The sequence below is a fragment of the Pantherophis guttatus genome, chromosome 9, assembly GCF_059756535.1.
Source record: "Pantherophis guttatus breed Tessera chromosome 9, ASM5975653v1, whole genome shotgun sequence".
In the NCBI taxonomy this organism is placed as follows: Eukaryota; Metazoa; Chordata; class Lepidosauria; order Squamata; family Colubridae; genus Pantherophis; species Pantherophis guttatus.
The window spans coordinates 17725485-17749055 of NC_142071.1; the positions used below are offsets into that span (position 1 = coordinate 17725485).

Sequence of the window (23571 nt, forward strand, 5' to 3'; positions counted from 1 at the left end):
TTTCAAAAGGCAACTGAACTTTTCTTTGTTTTTTTTCTCTTCAAGACATTTTGCTTTTCATCCAAGAAGCATTCCCCACCATTCAGTCAGAACTGAAGATGCTTCTTGGATGAGAAGGAAAATGTCTTCAAGAAAAAGAAAACACAGAAAGTCTAGTTGCCTTTTGAAAAAGTACCTTTGGATCCCTTCAGAAGGGATAAGACTGGGAGCCAAGGAAACACATGAAGATAATTCTGCTTTGCCTCCTTCAGGAATAATGTCTCAAATAATGAATCAAATAAGATAGCAGGAAGCATCCTTTAAAAAGTACTGCATGGTGGGGGGAAAAGTTTATAGGTGTCTCCAATAATCCAAAAAGCCAGCAAATTATACATTTTGAGAAAGCAAGATGTGGATCCAAATCTCTTCACCAAAACAGGCCTTCCTGTCCTATTGCAAAGAGCTGACCCCAATGCTTTCCATCACTGTGGTATTTCCCTCCACCTAATTTCCTCACTGCTATCCGGACTCAGCTTTAAGGGCATCAGGAACTAACAACTCCCACGCCGGAAACAGCCCTCGACTTAACAGCTGCTCCCTCTGCTATCTGCTGTATGCCCCAATAGGGCCAGCTTTGCCATATGGCCTAAAGGGATGCACAAGAGTTTGCAAGCAAAATATGCCTCACCTTTGCCAAGTGCAATATGGCAATTTTCCTAAGCAAGCGTAATCTCTTTGGACATTTTTTCCAAAGCAAATGTGGCTTGCAAAAAAATCTGAATAGAGCCTTCCCCAGGGCAAACTTGCATGCCTGAGGCAAGGAGCTCTATGTTGGGAGCTTTTTGGCATGTATAGCATCAAAGCAGCAGTAGAGTTCCAAACCTTAATTACTGCTCAGTAAATACATGGGAAAGAGAGAAGGAAATATCTGCATTGGTTAATAGCACTTAGACTTATACACCATTTCATATTGATTTACGGCCTTCTCTAAGCTGTTTACAGAGTCAGCATATTGCCCCCAACAATCTGGGTCGTCATTTTACCGACCTCAGAAGGATGGAAGGCTGAGTTAATCTTGAGCCTGATGAGATTCGATCTGCCAAACTGCTGGCAGACAGTGATCAGCAGAAGTAGCCTGCAGTACTGCACTCTAACCACTGTGCCACCGCGGCTCATATTATAACTCAATGAATTTAAGGCACACATTTCATTATGGCAAGAAAAGAAGGGAGGGATATGGGTTTCAATGGTCCTCATGGGCTACAATGATCATTTAGAGGTGGGAGTAATTTAATCTACTGGATTCCCTGCGTGTGTTGCCCCTGTGAAGATCATGAGCAAATGGTTAGACGAGGAGACCTGAACTCATTGTTAGCTTCACATTGCAATGAACAAGGACATGCATTCAATTTTACAGCTACCAAGATTGTTGGCTGAGCAGGGACCAAAATAGCCAGAGAAATGACTGAAGCCTGGCAAACAGGTCTCTTGTCAGTCAAGAGGAGTGCTGATTTACCACCAGCTTACCAAGTACTTAGGAGCCAAAGGCACAGCACAGTGGTGGGTTCCTCCCGGTTCGGCCCAATTCCACTGGGCCGGTAGCGGTGACAATATGACGTTACCGAACCGGTTCTGCTCCCCTGCCTCCCCGCCCCACCCACCCCCCGCGTTATTCTTACCTTTTATTTGGCCCCACCCCCAATCTATTGCTTCCTCCTGAGTCCCAGCTGATCAGTGTTAAAAGAAAACAAATGAGTAGACCGGTGCCTGCAAAAATACATGAGTAGATCGGTGCCTGCAAAAATAAATGGGTTGATCGGTACAGCTCTGCAAGCAGTTAAAAGCCTGTACCTCTGCTAAATCCTAAATAATTGTCACATGACTATCAAGCCATGCCCACAAAATAAGCCACGCCCACAGAACTGGTAGTAAAAAAATTTAGAACCCACCCCTGGCACAGCAGCACAAGAAAACAACAACTAATGATTTAATAGCTGGCCATCAACACCCTAATTAACAACTGAAAGACACACACAACCAGGCACCATATAAATATAATGTGTAGAACAGCCCAGTGCACATATTCTGGAGAGAGAATATCCCTGATGATGGGCTCCAAACATGAGCCGAAAAGCTCAGAAGAACAAACCTTTGGTCCCAGTGACTGACTCATATTGGACTCTGCAATCCAACGGTTCATTTGAGAATATGCTTAGGCTCCAAACATGATCCTTTCAACCCTGCCATCTAAGAATGATGTCAAACAATTCAAGAAGAGAAATTCTTTCCTGATTGCCAACCTCTTTGGAAGCAGAGATAAGGACATCTCTACCTCCTCTCAATCTCTAGTCACTAGTCAATTTTGCAGGCTGATTTCATCAGAAGCCCATGTTAATCCCTTTTAGTCTGTTTCAATATGTATCAAGGGCCATCCTCCTTCTTATTTAAGTAGTGTGCATCTTACCCTAGCAACATTTCACACTTGAAGCTGCAAATACCATCACTTTGGAGCACACTATGCTTGGCAGTCCACAAAGGAAGGGGATGGGAAATCACATATTACAAAAGGGATAATAGTACCAGTGGGCCCATATACAATGTATATGGGTGTTTCAAGAATGGGACTGTCAATACATTGATGGAATATAGTCCCCATGCAGATTAATTTTATTATGAAAGCAACATTTATAAAATAGCGGTGTCTAAATTAAGGATAAGAATACTAGAATGGTGGTTTTTAGACCAAAGGAATGGGAGCAGAGGTGGGTTTCAGCAGGTTCTGACCAGTTCTGGAGAACCGGTAGCAGAAATTTTGGGTAGTAAAAATTCTGACTGGCCCTGCCCCCATCTATTCTCTGCCTCCCAAGTCCCAGCTGATTGGGAGGAAATGGGGATTTTGCAATAACCTTCCCCTGGATTGGGGAGGGAATGGAGATTTTACAGTATCCTTCCTCTGCCACACCTACCAAGCCACACCCACAGAACCAGTAGTAAAAATTTTTGAAACCCACCACTGAATGTGAGTCCCAAAGGTGTTTTTTCAAGAGACAACTGGACTTTCTGGTTTTTCTTTGAAGATGTTTTGCTTCTCATCCAAGACGCTCAAAGGAATGGGAGATGCTGTGTTATTTTCTCCCAAATATTCAAAAACAATATCCATTCTTAATTTTTTTCCTTAGCCTGGGGTGGGTGGGTGGATGGGAGGGATCTGCAAAGCAAGAGAAGTTTCCTCACTGTTTTGCAAAAGGGGTTTATTTGAAGGTTTCTCATGCATGCATGTGTGCGCACCCGACACACACGCACACACACACCAGTTGGCTGGATAAAATGCTTTGTTGTAAGAGCAGTGATGAGAGAGGAAAAAATTGGGGGCTTCCTTTTGAGATGGTCACCAAGCCTTCTCATAAATCGAGGATGGATTGCCTGCATCTTTGCTCTAAATCTGTTCCCAAAACAGAATCTCAAAACACTGTATTGAGAATGGGTTAATTTGGAAGGCAATGGAAGAAATATGGAAAACATTAAAAAGGAAAGCATCATCATCAAGTTTTAGAAGGACCAGCATCTCATGACAACCTGCGGATGAAACAAAGGCAGGCAGGTTTGTGGCTTTTTACAGATGAAGTCTGGGCCTTTTTCCTCAGTCTCTTTCTGCTTCATCTGAATTATTAAGCACCCCACAAATTCACTGTCCCTTAGGCTGCCTCATGTATTTACCACTGCACAACTAATTATTCCTTCTCTGAGTTGTTTCTTAATCAGCCGCTGCTTGCCAAAATAATTCAGCATTTTATAACCATTACAGGGAAATGTCAAGGCTTTATTGCACAACTGCCTGTCAGAGGCTATTTATGGCATTGCAGAGATTTCCTGGACTTGTAAAACACACCAGAGTAGCTGCAGCCAGCAAAAGAGCAACAGCAAGAAACAACATTTCATTTCGCCTGACTTAATGATTCCGGAGGGTTCGCCTTGTGCTTTGGACACGCACATGACTATTCATCCATGTACTGATTCCCTGGCCACTGGGGAAATGATCCCCTGAAAATAGGAACAGAGAGGAGGCCAAGCCAGTTGGCTGGAATTAGCAGCAAGTGTCTAAAGCGATGGTTTTATGATGTGTGGACTCCCAGAATTTCCCAGCCAGCTTGCTCAAGTTGAGAAAAAGAATGGACTCAGGAACAATAGAGGTAAGGCCACCATTGGAAGATATGAAGAACCAGGTAGGGGACAGGATCCTCCTTGAGAAACTCTTGCCATATGATTGCTGAGAGTTGACAGCAACTTGATGTTATACAATCAAATGAATTGTCTAAAGAGTCAATAACCAATTAGAAAACTGAAACATGAAAGATTCCATTGTACCAGGCAGTTGAAGCACACTCTCGCCCAGTGGTGGGATTCAAGTAATTTAACAACCGGTTCTCTGCCCTAATGATTTCTTCCAGCAACCAGTTTGCCAAACTGCTCAGAAAGTTAACAACCGGTTCTCCCGAAGTGGTGCGAACTGGCTGAATCCCACCACTGCTCTCGTCTTAACTATCAGGTGCAAAGTAGAAGAATACTACTTATTTTTAAAGACCCTCCCGAGGTTTGTCATTATTGAGCCCTCTCTCAAACTGCTGTTGGGTGCTACTTACAACTGCTTTACAACTCATTTGACCTGAGATATTATTACACTGCGACATTTTCTTGGCTAAATAATGTGGTTGGAACACCAAGCTGATAAGGTGAGCCCTGGAGAGCTGGGCTAACACAAATGGCAAGGATGCGGCTAATAATATAGGAGAGCATATTTTTGCCTGGATCACAAAAAAAGAGGTAAGGAAGGTTTCATGAAAAAGGGTTTCGTGAAAAGGCAGAAGGAATTTTCCTCTTGGAGTTTGGGAAGTTGTATGTAATCTCAACACACAAAACATCAATTGGCCTGAAAGCAACTTCTAATAGTTGGGTTTACAGATCATCCAAGGAATGGCAAGCTTAAGATTTAGAATCAGTAAAAGAAAGCATATAATTAAGCCTTTCTCTGCAACAAGATGTGTGGTGGGACTTATAGTTTAGATATTTTTGAAAGAGAGCTAAATAAATTCATTGTTGTTGTCACTAAATCATGTCCAATTCTTCATAATACCATAGACCAGGCCCCCCTGTTCTCCACTGATCTGTATGGAGATACCTAACAACAACTGTTAGCCAAATAAATAGATGAAGCTTCCGTATTCAATGGCACTGTGCCAACAAATACAGATTTTTATACAAGAAGCCCTTGGTTTTCAGGCTACAGTGATAGGTTTTCTGGAAGCCTTGGATTGAATTAGTTTGAGAAGCAGATTTTGGCCTGTCTTTGTAACTTTTGGAACACCAATTTGCCTTCTATTCAACACTATTAAGGCTGAAAAAGATACCCCAAAAGACATAGTCATGTCTGCTCACAGTAACCTATGATGTTTAACCTGAACATTTGAGAAAAATCTTCATATCTGTTTGGGATAATCCTCAAATCTCTCTCAGCTAAATGCCCTGTATTGACCTTTGTTTCATTCCTACTCTACAACCAGAAAGGGAGGGAGAGAGAAAAGTGCTAGGATTTTGTCTACTTTTTGAACTATTTGTTTCGTCCTTCAACACTTTAGAAGACGGGAGAAGGAAGAAGGAGGAGGAGGGGGAAAAAAGAGTATGCTTACTAGGCATTAATAGAGTGTCAATAAGCCATTTAACTTTGCGCCGAGTAATACACCATAAATATTCATACCTAAGTGTAATATACTGAAAAAATCTTGCTGGTAATGAGCAATAAAATACAGATATATTGCTTATTAAATATTTATGCCTACAATCCAAGAGCTTTGTCAAAATGGATGCCTTTGGAGGGAACTGGACACAGCAACGTAGTAAAATACTTACCATATTAGTTAAGCAACACGTCCCTTGAGGTCCCGGTTCCCAGATCTTGCATAGAAGCAGTAGCACCATGTGCCAGCAATCAGTTATTACTTACATTGCCATCATTACTACTAAGTGGTCTTTAGAATAGGAATGGCTCAATCATTGGTCAACTTTCTTTCCTAGCAGAAAATTGTGCCGGGAAACTGTTCAGAAGGGAGAAAGTGCAGATTCTCTGTGAAGCCAAAACTGACAAGAAGAACCAGAAATGGGCTTAAGAATTCATGCTGAACTGATAAACTATACTACACTTAATCAGGTAAGTATCTTTTTTTATCCAGGATATGGAACTCAGTGCCTTCCCCAAAATTTCAAAATTTAACCTCAGAACGCTCTGGCCATGCTGACCAGGTCTATTAACATCCCATCTTCTGTAATATGCCAGGTCCTTGCTGATGATTTACTTTAACTGGCAAAAAAAAAAAAAAAAAAAAAACCTTCAAGGTCTTTCCTGTCACTGGTGATCCTTTTAATCAGAGATATAACTGACGGGATCAATCATGCTCTGAATGCAATACACGTGCTGTAGCATTTTAACTTCCTTTCTGTCATATGAAAGACCAGAAAACTAATTTCCATTCTAGTTGACAAAAGTGAATTAGAAGGAGATGCACTGCAATCTGTCCAATGAACTGCAGACATTATCATAATTTTCAGAAGGAAGAGATGCTGCCAAAGGAATGATCAGATAAGACACGTGTAGCCTGCAAGAGAGCTGGGCAAGAGAATCAGAAAGGACCCTCCTATTTTCTTGGGCTGTAAAGGAGATGCAAAGAGAATTGTGCAAAAGGTGTTTTTTCAAAAGGCAACTGGACTTTCTGTGTTTTTCCTTGAAGACGTTTCACTTCTCACCCAAGAAGCTTCTTCAGTTCAACAAGCTTTTCCTTTGGAACAACCATGACTGGGATGACTGAGAATCTCCATAGACAAGGAAAATTGTACTTACAATTTTCAGATTTGTAAGACTGTTCATTTTATTTTTATTTGTATTTATTTGTATTTCGTCAAGCATGTATTTTATGACAGATACAAGTGTAAACATAATTATAAATACATGAAATGGATATGAATAAAAGGAAACATTAGCACAGGGATGGTTAGCACGCTGACGCGCTTAAGCACACCTCTTTACAATAAAAGTAGAATTAGATTATCTGCTCATTTTTCCTGTCCGGTCTACCTGGTAAGGCTGACACCAGTTTAGATGACCTCTGTCTCCGCTCCCATATCAGAGTGAATTTAAAGAAAGAAGAAGAGGAGACATGGCTTTCATGAACCTTAGTACAGATAGAGGAATTATCATCAGAAGTAGAAGCCACCATTGTTCTAGGTGTGTCCATCCTAAGGTCACAAATTCCCCCAATTAGAATGACCATTCTGATTATCTGTCTGAGGTGATTAAAACATTAGGCAAGGAAGTCAAATAAGAAGGGTAGCATATAACACACATCTAATATAATATACAGGTAGTCCTCAACTTACAGTTCATTTAGTGTGAATTCAAAGTTACAGCGGCACTGAAAAAAGTGACTTATGACCGTTTTTCACACTTACGACCGTTGCAGCACCCCTGTGATCATGTGATCAAAATTCAGATGCTTGACAACTGACTCATATTTAAGATAGTTGCAGTGCCCTGGGGTCATGTGATCACCTTTTGCAACCTTCTGACAAGCAAAGCCAATGGGGCAGCCAGATTCACTTAACAACCTTGTCACTAACTCAACAACTTCAGTGATTCACTTAACCTGTGGCAAACAAGGTCATCAAATTGGACAAAATTCACTTAACAAATGTCTCACTTAGCAACAGAGATAGCAGTAGGATTTAGACTTATATACCAGTTCAGTGTTTTACAGCCCTCTCTAAGCGGTTTTTGCAGAGTCAGCACCTTGCCCCCCAACAATCTGAGTCCTCATTTTATCGACCTCAGAAGGACGGAAGGCTAAGTCAACCTTGAGCCTGGTGAGAATCGAACTGATGAACTGCTGGCAGTCGGCAGTCAGCAGAAGTATCCTGAAGTACTGCATTCTAACCACTGCACCACCATGGCTCCAATGTTGGGCTCAATTGTGGTTATAAGTCAAGGACTACCTGTAATATACCATGTTTTCCTGAAAATAAGACCCTGTCTTATATTTTTTTTGCAACCAAAAAAGGCACCAGGTCTTATTTTCGGGGGATGTCATCCATTAACTAACCTCACTTGTGTGCGTCACCCCAGGCCTCCTTTTTGCCCTTACTTAGGGCTTATTTTGGGGGTAAGGCTTATATTGGGCATACGTGTAAAAATCAAGCTAGGACTTACTTTCAGGGTAGGTCGTATTTTCGGGGAAATAGGGTAAGAGCCATAAAGCACACATCTCAGCAAAGCACAGCACCTGGATGACCTTTTCTAAATTTGAAGTTAAGCAAGGTTGGACCTGATCAGGATTTGGATAGAATTCAACCAACAATTTTCAGGGCTGTGGGCTAGATGGGGCAATTAAAATGCATTCTGGAAGAAAGAATGGCAAATTATTTACATATTAAAGCTATAAAAATTACATTGATGTATTCGTGAGGTGAGAAAGAGTTGAGCCTGATTTGGAGGCATTTATTTAGCCAACATTCCCTCCCTCCTTCCCTATTTGGTTTTACTTAATCACAGAGAAACAAAACATGTTTATTCAATACTAGAAATTAACTTCTTTTTAAACAATTTCAGATTCTGAATAATAAGTCCATGAAAGTTATACAACTGGAAGGTCAACAATTTCTAGCTTCTTGTCCTTCAGTTTTTCTCACAGCTTGATTTCCAATTTATGAGATGGGCAGCTTTAAGCCTCAGTTTCAGAGAAGAATTCTAATTTTAAAGACATTATTTAACTGCCTTGGTTTTCACATCTTTTTATTCTGGTCATACCACCTTTTCTTTAAAAAATATTTTCCAGCAAACCTGGAAGCCTTAGGTGATCTCAACACAGAAGCAAAAGGTTGCCTGGAATTTCCCGGAGCTCATAGATAAGCAAATGAAATGGCTTTGATTCTTCTCCAAAAATCTTCCAGCAGAAGATTCTTTTCACTGCTCAGTTATCAGTCCCTGATTTATACCTTCATTCACATTCTGTAGAGCTTCTGTTCAGGGGTGGGGGAGGGGGGGCTGGATCACATCAATCTTAGAAGGTTCCTGTGATACCTAATGTTAAACCTTGAAAGAGTAGTAAATGGTGGAACAACCGCTTACTCCTTAACTGATTAAAACGTTTCAAGAGATTGAGAATCGAGATCAGGGGTGAAATCCAGCAGGTTCTGACAGGTTCTGGAGAACCGGTAGTGGAATTTTGAGTAGTTTGGAGAACTGGCAAATACTACCTCTGGCTAGCCCCAGAGTGGGGTGGGAATGGAGATTTTGCAAAATCCTTCCCCCAGGAGTGGGGAGGGAAGGTGGATTTTGCAGTATCCTTCCCCTGGAGTGGGGTGGGAATGGAGATTTTGCAATATCCTTCCTTGCCTCGCTCACCAAGCCACACCATGCCCACCAAGCCACGCCCACAGAACCGGTAGTAAAAAAAAATTGGATTTCACCACTGATTGAGATGTAGTAAATTGCTTATAGTTTTTTCCCCCCAGTGTCTGAATAGAGAACTTCGTAATGGGACAGTTGCAATGCACAAGGTTACTTCTGAAAAGTTTTCAAAAATTCCAGCTACAACATTCAAACTATGGATTAGGGCAGGTGTTAGGAAAACACCTGCCCTAATCTCCTTGTTAGAGAAAAGTACTAGAGGTGACATGATAGCAGTTTTCCAGTATTTGAGAGGTTGCCACAAAGAAGAGGGGGTCAACTTATTTTCCAAAGCATCTGTAGGCAGGACAAGAAACAATGGATGGAAACTAATCAAGGAGAGAAGCAACCTGGAACTAAGGAGAAATTTCCTGGCAGTGAAAACAATTAACCAGTGAAACAGCTTGCCTTCAGAAGTTGCAGGTGCTTCATCACTGGAGATTTTTAAGAAGAGACTGGACAGCCACTTGTCTGAAATTGTATAGGGTTTCCTGCTTGAACAGGGGATTGGAGTAGAAGAGCCCTAAGGTCCGTTCCAGCTCTATTCTGATTGATTGATTGATTGGCATAATTCAAAGTGCTGGACTGTCAATGTAGGATGACCTTTGATGACAAAGGTTCCTTCCTCCCTCCCTCCCTCCCTCCCTCCCTCCCTCCCTCCCTGCCTCCCTCCCCCAATGCAGGAAGATCACTGTGATACAATGATACCTTCAGAATAAGCATGGAAAATGTTTCAGAATTGGGACTGCTTTTCTTTTGTATTTTAGGGTTGGATATGTGGAGGACAGAGGCATTTAATATTGAGATTTCCTGCCAATTTTTCTGTTGTTTTGTTTTCTGCTAAACAACAGCACAAAAAATATGCAACTATTTGTCAATAGCTTATTGCTATGCTTTCTTGAACAGCAGTGGATTTTTCTTAGAGTACCGGAAATGGTTAAGGCACCAGGATAGAAAGTGGGAGACTGTGAATTGCCTAGATACAAAGCTAGTTGGGTGACTTTAGGTCAATTGCTCCATCTCAGACCTAAGAAGAGGAAGGGAAAAATCACTTCCAAAATCTTGTCAAAACAAATGCAGTGCCTTGTCCAGGAAATTGCCACCTGTCCACACTGACTAAATGGCACAAACACCAATACAAAAGTGGAGTTTTCTTAATGGTTAACTCCAGGGGTGAAATTCACGTACCTTCTCTACCGGTTCACAAATGTGTGTGCAGAGGATGAAAAAAAGGGACGTCATGGTGTCTGCATGGATGGGCGGAGCTTCCGGCAGCCGCTTCTACCGGTTCGCCCAAGATGGATAGAACCAGCTGAATTTCACTCCTGGTTAACTCTTATTTAATAGGGGGGGGGGGGAAACTGTGGAAGATTCAGTGGTTAATCCAACACCAATAACTACTTTGTTCCATAATTAGATCCCCAAGGAAGATTTTTCTAAATATAGCAGCCAGTCACCGAGCACCCCACTCTGGCTCTCCAAATATAATTAATAAGTATAGGAAGATGCAATTAACTGGCAGTAACCCTGATAATCTAGATCAATGGCTGGCAAATTCTTAATGAAGTGTTAAATTGGGTCTGTCTCCCTGTAGCACCAGCCTCCTGAAGGCTCTTTGGTGATAGATTTAGTCCCTCTCCTGCCCCAGACAGGGATAAGATTATTCAGGGAGACTGATGAGCCTGGCGTAGAAGCAGCCAGAAGGAAGACGGATGAATGGGCCATCTGGGCTAGTGGAATACCCCTATTCAAAATGGGACCCCTGTTCGCACATCAACCCAGGAGCAAACAAAATCACCGAGGTTTTCTTTTATTTACCATTCCATCCATTTCTATTTATATATTCAATTTCTAAGGCCATTGGCTCTCTAAATGATCCTGGGCAGCTTACAGAGAGTTCAAAACAAGAGATAGTGACAAATAGAAATATCACAACAGTAATGTTGCAATATTTTCAGGATCAGACTCAATAAAGATAATAGGAGTTAGAGCTTTAAATATATTTCTTTTTAATTATGATAGGCATTCTATATTCACTGAATATTCAAGGTAGAAGCGACGAGAATGGTGAGGGTGGCTCCTTATATATACAAGGGGTGGAGCTAGGAATGGGAGTGGTAAGTTATGAATACATTAAAGTCCAAAGAATAAGTTAACCTCTGATGTTCCATATATACATTATTTACACATTGGAGAATAAGGCATTTACATCTGACAAATCCCCCTCTAAATGCCGGTTCGTTACACAACACCAATTACATTCTGATTCAGGACAATATAATACATATAATTTAGAAGTTAAATATTTGTGTTGTTTAGAAGGTAAGGGTTTTGTTAATATGTCAGCTAATTGTTCAGAAGTATCGCAATGTATTGCTTTAATGAATCCGTCTTGAGACAGTTGTCTCACATGCTTAAACTTTATATCAATATGCCTGGACCTTTGTCCAATTGCATCGGATCTGGATATTTCAATGGCCGCTTTATTGTCTTCATGCATAATAAATGGTAAGGTGGGTTTCTTCCAAACATCAGTGATCAGATCATTGAACCATACAAGGTTATTTGCAGCCTTGGACAAACAAACATATTCCGCTTCTGTAGTAGAAGTGGCTACTAGTTCTTGTTTACCAGTATACCAGTAAACTGGACAATCATTCAATAGAAAAACATAACCAGAAGTACTCTTTCTGCATGATGTATCACCAGCCCAATCTGCATCAGCATAACAAGTAATTTTTGGTTCTCTGTCATTATTGGGTTCCAACATTAAACAAAAATCTAATGTACCCTTCAGATATCTTAGAATTCTTTTGACAGCTTCCCAATGATACAAGGTTGGTTTACTAACATATCTTGACAATAGATTGAGAGGTAATGCAATATCTGGCCTAGTCCAATTAGATATATAAAGGAGTGAACCTATAACTGATCTGTAAAATGTGTTGTCTTTAAACTCAGGGGAAGATTCATCAGTGTTTCTAAGAAAATCAGTTTGCATAGGGGTGTCACAGGTTTTAGCATTATTTAAGTTACATTTGTTTAGGAGTTCGATGATTTTATCTTTCTGTGTAAGTTTGAATCCCCTTTTAGTTTTGTTAATTTGCACACCAAGGTATTTATTCACTTTACCCAGAGATTTCAGTGAGAAGTGTTCATTTAACTTATTTACAAAGATTTCCCTGCTCTCTTTATGCTTTCCAATGTATAAAATATCGTCCACGTAAATTAATACAAATTCAATATGATCATTACTCTTTTTTACAAAGAAACAGTTATCAGCAGTGGTGGCGTTGAAATCCATGGTCTTAAGTACTTTTACCAAGCAATCGTACCATCTTTTGCCGGATTGCTTTAATCCGTACAGACTCTTATTTAATAACCAAATTTCGTTCTTATTAGTGTATTGACTGTGTGGTGCTCTTACATATATTTCCTTATCTAATTTTGCATGTAAGTATGCGGTCTGTATGTCATATTGGAATACGTCCAGATTGAGTGCAGATGCTACTACAAGGGCTGTTTTGACACTCTCTGTTCTCACTGTGGGTGAATATGTATCAGTATAGTCTTCTGGATATTTTTGTGCATAGCCTTGTGCAACTAGTCTAGCCTTGTATAAGGTATTGCCTCCTTCTAAGTTCTTAATTTTATAAATCCACCTGGTACCTATAATTGTTTTATCCTTAGGTGCGATCGCAGGTGTGAATACATTTAATCCTTGTAAACTTTCCATCTCTTTTTCCATAGCTAGTTCCCATTTTTCTCTTTCTTCATGTGGAAGTTTCAATACTTCTTCATATGTATTAGGTGTTATTTGTTCTCCATTCATATGCATTATGTAATCTTTGTATTTATTTGGTATTTGGTTTCTATTGTTTCTAATAGTTCTTTCAGGCTTGCTATGGTTATCATGCAAATATCTAGCTTCCTTTTTTGTTAATGTGTCTGTCTTTATTTTATGCTGACTATTAGTCCAAGTTTTGGTTTTGTTCTTATTTTTGTTAATATTTTGATTTTCTGTTGTTCCTTCCTCGCAAGATATCGTATCTTTACATTTATTAGGAAATATTTCATTAAGGTGCAATTTTGACCAATTGGCCTGTTCATGGAACACAGCTGTTCTGGATACTATAAATTTGTTATTACTATCAATAAATCTGTACCCTTTGGTTCCAGTTTCGTATCCCATGAATCTTAATCTCCTGGATACGTTTTCTCCCTTTCTCCTCAATTGTTTAGGTATGTGTACGTCTGCAGTGACTCCAAATATGTGCATGTGTGATAATTTGGGTTTTCTATTGTACATCACCTCATATGGTGTCTTATTCACAATACTGGACCAGGTTCTATTTTGAGTGTAATTCGAATAATGTAATGCCTCTGACCAAAATTGTTTGCCTAAACCAGCATCCTCTAATGTGCACCTAATCATGGTTTGTAGTGTGGAATTTTTCCTCTCTGCAACTCCATTTTGAAATGCAGAAAAAGGATTGGACGTGAAATGTAACATTCCTCTATCCTTTAACCATTGGGAGAATTCTTTAGACATGAACTCACATCCCCTATCTGTCATAATTTGCTTTATTCTGATATTATGTTGTGTTTCTATACGTTTGTAGAATTCCTTAAATTTCTGAAATGTTTCATCCTTGTGCTTTAATGTGTAAACAAAACCATATCGGCTGTAGTCATCCACTATTGTTAGGAAGTAACGTTTTCTATAGGTAATTGAGGGACTTAATGGACCAACTAAGTCCATGTGTACCAAATCAAAAATATTGTTAGTTGATCTGTTAGATTTTTTTGGTCTGGGACTGGTTTTTAGTTTGGTGGACTTACATACTGAGCATTCCAAATAATTTTCACAATTTTTTATTTTGACACCTTCTGCGTGTTCAGTCATTTTTTGTACTACAGGAAAGCTTGCATGTCCTAACTTCCTGTGTAAGATGTGAGCACACTCATCATGAATTGGTTTACCTATTTTTGGTTTCTTTTCCTTGTATGTATTTTTGTGATCATGAGTTATTCTACACTCATCATTGTCACTGTTACTGACATTTTCATCATCTGCTTCAATACAATCTTCCATATTTGAATCAATGTTATGTAAACATCTTTCTTTAGTTATCAGATAGGGTAGACCTCCTTTTATCATTACAGTACCTACATTTGTTTTGTTCTTTTCTATAGTTGCTTTCCCCTTTGAGAAAACTATATTGATATCAGATTCTCTGCTTAATTTTATGGCACTTAGTATGTTGTGAGGTATTTCTGGGATTAATAATACCCCCTCTATTTTCCCTAGACCAGGCAAGGTCACATTTCCTTTGCCTAGTACTTGAACCTTTTCTTGATTAGCTACCTTTATCGCAAACTTATCTTCTATAAATGAAGATAATATACTTTTGTTGTTGGTGGTGTGGTTTGTTGCACCAGAATCAATAAGCCAATTGTTATTCTCATCCTGCTGTGTTCTGGTGCTGTCTTGTTTATTTAGCCCATTCAGTGACCCAGATTTCCTCTCTTTTGAATTTTCTCTACCCCTTCTACCTTCTTTGTAATTTGGTGGACTTCTATATTTGTGTCTATCTGTGGAAGATTGTCTGTAATTATATTTGCTCCTATATTCTGGTCTATGTCTCTCTCTTGAGACTTTGGGGCAGTCTCTTCTACTATGTTCCCTGGATCCACAATTGTAGCATCTAAAGGCCTCATTATGTTTATCTTGAAAGACTACTTTCCTAAAAGGTTTGTGGTCTGTTTGGTTACTGGATCGATTTTTTCTTGAATTGTCTTCTGCTATCAATTTGTTAGATAGACTTTCTATGGATAAATATCCCAAATTAATGGTATCTAAGTGTGACATAAAGCTATCCCATGATGGATCAAGTGAATTGATAATAACACTTTTCATTGTTTGATCTGAAATCACTTCCCCCCTCAATTGTAGCTCAGCTCTTATTTTGTTTAGATTTATCAAATGCTCACTTATAGAAACCCCTGGTTTTACTCTAGAGGAAAAGAAATCCTTAGACATTCTTGTGGTTGTAGCTACGCTATCGCTGTGAAATAGATTAAACATGCATTGAATTATTTCTGATACAGTTAGGTTTGGTTTGATGCTATGATACATTGCAGGAGACACGCTAGATATTATTATGAAAAATGCTCTATGATGTAAACAATCTATTTTTAAAGTCCAAGGTCTTCTTGGAGGGCTAGTTATAAAGAATAGTAAATTTTCTTTCATGAAAATAACCTGAAGCTGTTGATACCACTCTTGTAAATTAATGCCATCAATTCTAAGTTTTGGGAAGTCACTGGGTAAGTTACCTACATTATTCTGTCCATTACTTACAACCTGGGGCAGTCCGTGATCTCTCAAGTGCAGGAAATTACAGAACGGCATTGGGATGCTTGCAATGAGTCTGCGCGGTTCTCTGGCCAGTTCAAGTCCTTCTGGGTCGTCTACGTAGTTTCGCACATGCGCGTTGTCCATTTCTTCTTTGGTGGCGTCGTGGAAGGTTCTCTCCCTTTCAGCTCTCTCGATCCGCTCCTCCTCAGATGAGTCGGTCTCTGGCTCGGTTTTTGGGGTTCTGGTGGTGGCGACGGTTCTTTTCTTCTTTTTGTGTGCGTTGGTATTCGATTTTGTCTGTGGTGTAGGGCGAAATCGGCATGGCTCTCTGGGCTCGGGCGTCGTCGCTTTCGAAGTCAGGATGGGAGCGTGCAGGTCTTGAGTCGCCGGTTTGATTTCTTGCTTCTTCGTAGATGTCTTGGTAATTTTCAGTCTTGGCCCAAAAGCAGCAAAAAGCGTTTTCATTGCTGATTTTACTTGAGATTTTGTTAAATCGTCTTCACTTTCTGATTTTGGATCATCTGAAGAGTTTGAGACTTCTTTCTCACTTTCTTCGTCTGATAGTGTTTTTCGCGCCAGAAATTTTGAACTGAGCGTTTTGATTGGCTCTGCTCCATTCTCTTTTGAAGTTCGTTGAAACCAAGATGGCTGCCATTCAAAATTTCGCGCGGGATCACATCTTTTCTTTTTAACAACTATTTTCTCAGTAGTCATCTCACTTACGGTTTTTTGATCTTTGGGTTTTTCTTTAATGACGTTTTTCTCTCTCGCTGCTCCGCTGTTCTTCAGCATCTCCTGGAGGTCCGCGATGAGACTTTCATCATTCTTTTGGCTTTTTAGTATCTTTAATATCTCTGACCTGAGTTCGTTATTTTCTATTTCGATTTCTTTCTGGTCATTATTTTCACTCATTAGTTCTTCTTCTTCAGTGGTGTATTCTTCGGATTCTCTCGAAATCGCATTGGTGGATTCGTTGATCATCTCTTGATCAGTTTCTATTTCTTTGCTGTAGGCCCTGGTGTTGGGCCTATCTTTCTTGGACATTTTTAATTACTTATTGAGTCAATTAACCATCCTCTGCTACCAGCTTGTTGCAATATTTTCAGGATCAGACTCAATAAAGATAATAGGAGTTAGAGCTTTAAATATATTTCTTTTTAATTATGATAGGCATTCTATATTCACTGAATATTCAAGGTAGAAGCGACGAGAATGGTGAGGGTGGCTCCTTATATATACAAGGGGTGGAGCTAGGAATGGGAGTGGTAAGTTATGAATACATTAAAGTCCAAAGAATAAGTTAACCTCTGATGTTCCATATATACATTATTTACACATTGGAGAATAAGGCATTTACATCTGACAAGTAAAATAAGTCACCCCGGGGAAAGAGAAAGAGAGTCAAAATACACAACAGAGAGCAAATTCACACATCATCCCAGCCTAGTGCCTAAGGCAGCATTTCTCAACCTCGACAACTTTAAAATGCGGGAATATGGCTGGCTGGGGAATTCTGGGAGTTGAAGTCCATACATCTTCCAGCTGTCAGGGTTGAGAAACATTAGCCTAAGGGAAGAACAAGGCTCTCCTAAAGACAGCAGGATCGGGGCCCTTGGGATCTTGTTGTACCAAAAGGTACACACATTCACAGGGAAGCCATGCTGCATATTCCCGCTGATCAGGAATACACAATGCAAAATATTTTCTGTGTTGAATGCAAGAACACAGCATCAATTACTGCTTTGTAAACAGAAGCACAAAGAACTTTTTAACCATTCTGATATGGCCTCTCTTACATTCCAAACCCGGTGCCAGCATTCAGGACAGTTAGATAAATGTGAAGGGTTAGCCTCAGGATTATTGTTTTCAATTGTTACTAATGTTTCACAAAAGTCGAGATTACAAAATTCCTCAAGGAAGGGATAGAGATGAAGAAACACCATCCTGAAATATAAACTCAAAGGGTTTTAAAAGATTGCTCAATGCATCCCTGCATGTTCAGTTATATTCTACTTGATTAAACAAGGAGATTGTGATTTCATCATCGCTAATGAAATAAGTTGCATCTGTTCCTGGAGTGTCAGTTGATTCAGAACAGGCCATAGAGATTAGTTTTAAGCAAAAATGCAAACAGTTCTGGGTCTAGGACTGTTGGGAACCAGAGATTTAGCAAGCCAAGTTCAGTTTTTAATGATGGGTCTTCCAACTATAATGGATATAATATAATATATTATATATAATATAATATAACTATAATAGACTCTAGTATTTGTAGTGCCACAAATAAGCCTAGATATGTTTGTGAATTAGAAAAGCAAATTTTGTTCAATAAAGTTGCTACCAAGATGTTGTTCTCCCCTGAAGCCAACATCTTGGGACTACTTCACTGAACAAAATTAGGAATGTTTGCATATGAAGTATTTGTTCAGGCCTTGATGTCAAGAACCAAATAATTTGATTTTGGTGAGCCCTGTCAAAATTAATGGACAAATAAGTCCATACAGGATACTAGATTATTCTAGTATAAAATATGTTTGATTTCTTGCAAGGGACCATGAAGAAGAATGCAACAACTCTTCTCCATATTAATGCACAGATTGGTAAGGAAACACCCATGGATTTTAGAGTGCCAGAGATCATCAGGAAGGCATCTCAGTATCTTCCAAATGAAATTCTAAAAAGTTACAAGGTGCAAATCTCAAAAACTTGCAAATCTGATGCAATTTCAGGCAAGACAACCTGAAACCTCAAGGCTGAGCAATTGCCAAAATCTGATAAAAATTGGTAATCTTTTAGATGTTCATTCATACTTTTATTCTTGAAGTTTGAAAATGTTTCCAATCCCTTCTTTGCTCTTTTCCATAACTGAATGATTCAAAGTACACACAAACTCCAAGATATTCCTTTAAAACAAACTGTGTTTGGCTTTGAGTTGTTTGAAGTGTTGACTTTCAAAGAAAACCATGTAGCAACTTTCAAACAACAAAAGCAAAGAAGAAATTGTCCTTGGTTAGATGAACGTCTTTGCCCAGCACCCATCTCTTCCATAAAATGAGCTAACCTGGCTCTTATAAACTGCTCTAACTTCACCAGCCTGCACAGGGGAGAAAATTCAGAACTATATATTTTTTTCTTGAATACATCCCTGGGTGCCTTAGCAAATACACAGCATTAGAAGAGTGATCTCTGTGAATCTTACAAACTGCAATAGGACACAAAGGAGGACAGACCTGTTAATGAGCTGTGGGAAGGAAATCAAGTCCTCCTACCATACAGTCTTTCCATAAGCAGGAACAAAAAGGTTCAAAATCATGTATTAGAACAGATTCTAGAGCAAAGGTGTCCAACCTTGGCAACTTTATTTTTATTTATTTTATATTGCCACCTACTTGCACATGACGACTCAAGGAGGCTTACACAGATATAAAACCATATAAAAGAAATAAAAAGAAGAAAAAGAAGAATAAAATAATAAATTAGTAAAATAATAATCTCCCCAACTTCCACCCAGGTGACAACACATATTCATACAAACCATTTAATGGGCTCCATCCCGCTTCGGGTTCCCCAGGCCGCCAACAGAACCATGTCTTCTGCACCTTCCGAAAGAATGTTAGAGTGGGGGCCAGTCTAATGCCTGAGGGAATGATGTTCCAGAGAGAGGGAGCCACCACGGAGAAGGCCCTTCTTCTGGGTCCTGCCAGATATATCTCTCTAGGGCACTGATGGCTAACCTTTTTGCTGTCACGTGCCAAAAGTGCGGGGAACGTGGGGGGTCACGCACACGTGTGCCCACACCCATAATTCAATGCACCCCACCCCACCCCCACACATGTGCATGTGACCCCCCCCACGTGCTCCCTCTGCTTTTGGCATGTGATGTCACGGTGGGCCCGGTAGGCCCGTTTTTCGCCCTCTCCAGGCTCCAAAGGCTTTCTTGGAGCCTGGGGAGGGCGAAAATGGCCTTCCCAACCCCCCCCGGAAATCCTCTGGAGGTTAGAAACGGTCCATTTTCCGACTTCTGGTGGGCCCAGGAGGCTCGAAAACCAGCTGGCCGGCATGCACATGTGTGCTGGAGCTGAGCTAGGGAAACCTGTGGCACATATGCCATAGGTTCACCATCACGGCTCTAGGGGATGACTGGGGAATTCTGGGAGTTGAAATCCACAAGTCTACATTGTTTTCTTTGAAAGTCGACACTTCAAACCAGGGGTGAAATGTAAAATTTGTTACTACCGGTTCTGTGGGCGTGGCTTGGCGAGGGTTTTAATGTGACTGGGTGGGCGTGGCCAACTTTTTAAAAAAAACTTTTCAAAGCATTTTTTCTAATGCTTTGAAAAGCCTCTGCCAATCAGGCAACTCAGCTGGGAGTTGCCAGAGACTTTTCAAAGCATTTTTTTTACCACCTCTTCGGCCAAGAGGTTGCAGAAAAAAATGCTTTGAAAAGCCTCTGATGATCCCAGCTGAGCCGCACGATCATCAGAGGCTTTTTTTTTTTTACTTTTAAAAGCATTTTTTCTTCGGAAGAGGTTTAGAAAAAATGCTTTTAAAAGTAAAAAAAAAGCCTCTGATGATCGTGCAGCTCAGCTGGGCATGGGGTGGGAGGGGGCGCAGGGATTTTTGCTACCGGTTCTCTGAACCACCTGTCGCCATTGCTACCGGATTGGGGAATCTGGTCTGAACAGGGAGCATTTCACCCCTGCTTCAAACAAGTCAAAGCCAAACACAACTTGCATTAAGGGAGCATCACGGAATTCATGTGAACCTTGAATCACTCAGTTATGGAAAATAGCTGGGGAATTCTGGGAGCTGAAATCCACAAATCTTCAGTTGCCCAAGTTGGACAGCCTTGCTCTAAACAAGGATGAAAATGAAATGGGAAACCCCATCACAACTGGGTATACATTCCTCCCAGTTTGAGCTTAACCAAAGATCCCTTTGAGCAAACAAGAAAAAAGGTCCTTTCTACCATTTCAATCAACCAATGCTAAACATAAAAGTGAAAAACTGCAACTCAGCAGGTTGCCTGTCTGCAGAGGGCTGCCTTTCGGAACATCAGCTAAATGCACTTCCTTGGAATGCCTAAGTCACTCGCTTCTGTGCACTTGTGAGGAACAAAAGAAAGGTTTTCCTACATAAAAGACTTTGGGAGGAGAGTTGAGTGTGGCCACCTCTGACAGTTGACTCTGTATGTGCTCTCTGAAATATAGTAAATCTCACCTTTGGTTCCAGCAACTGCCTGCGTATTTTATTCCCGGCTCGGAAACGAACTAGGTAAAATTTCTTTCTAACAGAGGGCAAGCCCATAACACTACCTCACTGCACCAGCAATGGTTTTGATTTAATGCATTAAACCTATGTTAGATTTAGAATGTCCTTTGCATTAAGGAGAGAGAGAGAAAGAGGGTGGAAGAGAGAGAGCCTAAAATTGCTTTTTTCCTCTGAACAAACAGCCATGGCTTCTTTCATTGCATCTTAACCATCCTATCCTTAAAAACAATTTATTTTTCTCTGCATAGATTGTGTTAGTTTATTTTCCTGAGCCATTCTTTCAAAAACAAAAAACTCCAAAAAACTAAGATTCATTTAAAAAAAAAACACCTCACCACTGGGATATCAAAACTGAAATCCTAAACTGCATTCATCAATCTGAAGATAAGTCAGTCCGTAAGCTAAATCCTAAACTGAGGACCATCCCTGATCTTGAGATATTAAGATATTAAGGACCACAGTGGAGAGAAAAATAATGGGGGAGAGGAATTTGTGTGGTTTCCCTAAGTTCTGTGGAGAAGAGTGAGTTGCCTTTGTTTCTTTGAATTACAACAAGCCTCTTTGAGGACTTACATTAATGTTGTGTCTCTTTTCAGCTCACCATTGATAGGAAACCTGCCCCTGATCTTCATCAATGTCAAGAGGTTGCTGCGATTGTGTAGCTGAAGCCCATCCCTTTCTGTGTGACACACATAAGAAGGGGATGGGGCTCTGCAAGGCTGCTAGGGTGACTTTTTTCTTAACTTCCCCTGTGGACACCCGTGGTGGTAGAGGCCATAAAAATGACACTGGGACTTTGGGACTTCAAATTATTGACCTCTGTGGCAAAAGAGGCCATTGCTGCATCTGTGTCGTTTGTTAGCTGTGCAATTGATTACCCAATGAATTAGATTTTGCATATCCAAGTCTGAAGCAAACTGGCTTCTTATGCACACTTCCCTAGTTTGCCTTCCTCCCTCCTTCTGAATATATTAAGATTAGGACTTCCATAATCCCCAGGTACCACAGGTGTTTCAGTTCAAACCCATTGAAGAATGCCAGGTGGGGGAAGACCAATCTAACACCTTAATAGCAATGATGGCAATAGAAAAGCTTCTACTTTGCTTGCATCCGGCCCACTGAATTTCTTTGAAAGCTCCATTTTCAAAAGAGAAATTGAGGGGCTCCCTTGGGAACATAACAGTCTTTCAAAACCGGCCAATTTGGCTACTAACAAACTTAATATGGCCACCAGGGTATATATTTGTCACTAAGCAAGGGAAGATGATACGCTACCTACGAAGCCACCAGGTAATCCTTCTTAACATGGATCACACATTTGCATCCATTTATCTTTTTGTTTCAGTTTGAAAGCACATTTTATTTCCTTGGATAATTAAAACTTTTAAACTATGGTTCCTAGGCAGCTAGTCTTCGGAAGGGAGAAACCGTACATCAGCATGCACAAAAACTGCATTTTGAAATTATTTTAATATTAGTGAAATAAAATTGCCTTTAACACATCTGATTATATGTTAAGGCAAAGAGCTAAATCCAGAGGTAGTAATTAAGGAAAAAGCTTTTGTGCCAGCAGCAATTCTAAAAGCTTTTGACAGTTGGGAAGAAAGAAGTGAATGCTAACATTCAAATTCATGGTGAAAAAGGGGAGAAATTAAAGCAGAAATTGCACAGCTGAATCTTTCACTCACTGTCATCAATAACCCCTTGCCAATTTCCCTGAAGAGCAGTAGAGTCACTGATACTTGGAGAGGCAATCAAATGGAGAGAGTGACCCAGCATTTATTTTATTTTACCACCAGATTTACATCTCACCTTGTAAAGTACAATCCTCTCTTCAAGACTGTAAATACTTTAGAAAATTCCACTGTACTAATGAAATGAGCAACACACAATGAATACCATGTTATGCCATTTTAAAAGCAAAAGGAGTCCCTGTGGATTTTACTCTGCTAGTTATTACCGACTCTAGGGGGCAGCACTCATCTCTATTTCAAGGCCATTGAGCTAGCATTGTCCAGTTATGGGGCCAGCATGACATCACAGAGTGCTGTTCCCTTCCCACTGAAGTGGTACCTATTTATCCACTCATATTTGCATGCTTCTGAACTGTTAGGTTGGCAGAAGCTGGGACGATGATGGGAGCTCACCCCATCACGTGGTGTGTATGGTTCCATGGTTAAGAAATTGGGCTTGGTGGTTGGAAAGTCAGCAGCCCAGGTTCGGGACCCAAGAACTCAGCACCATGCAATGGGATGAGCTCCCATTTTCATCTCAGCTCCTGCCAAACTAACTGTTCAAAAACATGCATGCATACATACACACACACACATGCTCGCGCGCGCACACACACAGAGTCACTTTTAAAAAGTTGTGTCTTTAACATTTCCACAGAGAAGAATGTCACAAGTTTATTTTACATAATTATTAAATAGAAGACTCCAATAGATTATGATGTTTCAGAAAAAACAGG

The 23571-nt window shown here is 40.2% G+C and overlaps 1 protein-coding gene and 1 long non-coding RNA gene across 8 annotated transcripts in view; one reads left to right on the forward strand and one right to left on the reverse strand.

The window, feature by feature from the left end:
- Nucleotides 1-23571, reverse strand: part of ROBO3 (roundabout guidance receptor 3) — a 311028-nt gene that overhangs the window by 85015 nt on the left and 202442 nt on the right. The gene's annotated exons all lie outside the window — the stretch shown is intronic.
- LOC117668174 (uncharacterized) lies at nucleotides 3893-9365 on the forward strand. Of its 2 annotated transcripts, none has more exons than XR_004592208.3 (3): nucleotides 3893-4169; nucleotides 6049-6181; nucleotides 6580-9365. It is a non-coding gene; the product is annotated as an uncharacterized LOC117668174 (long non-coding RNA). The 2 variants fall into 2 exon arrangements; XR_009623038.2 differs by having other exon boundaries at nucleotides 6759-9365.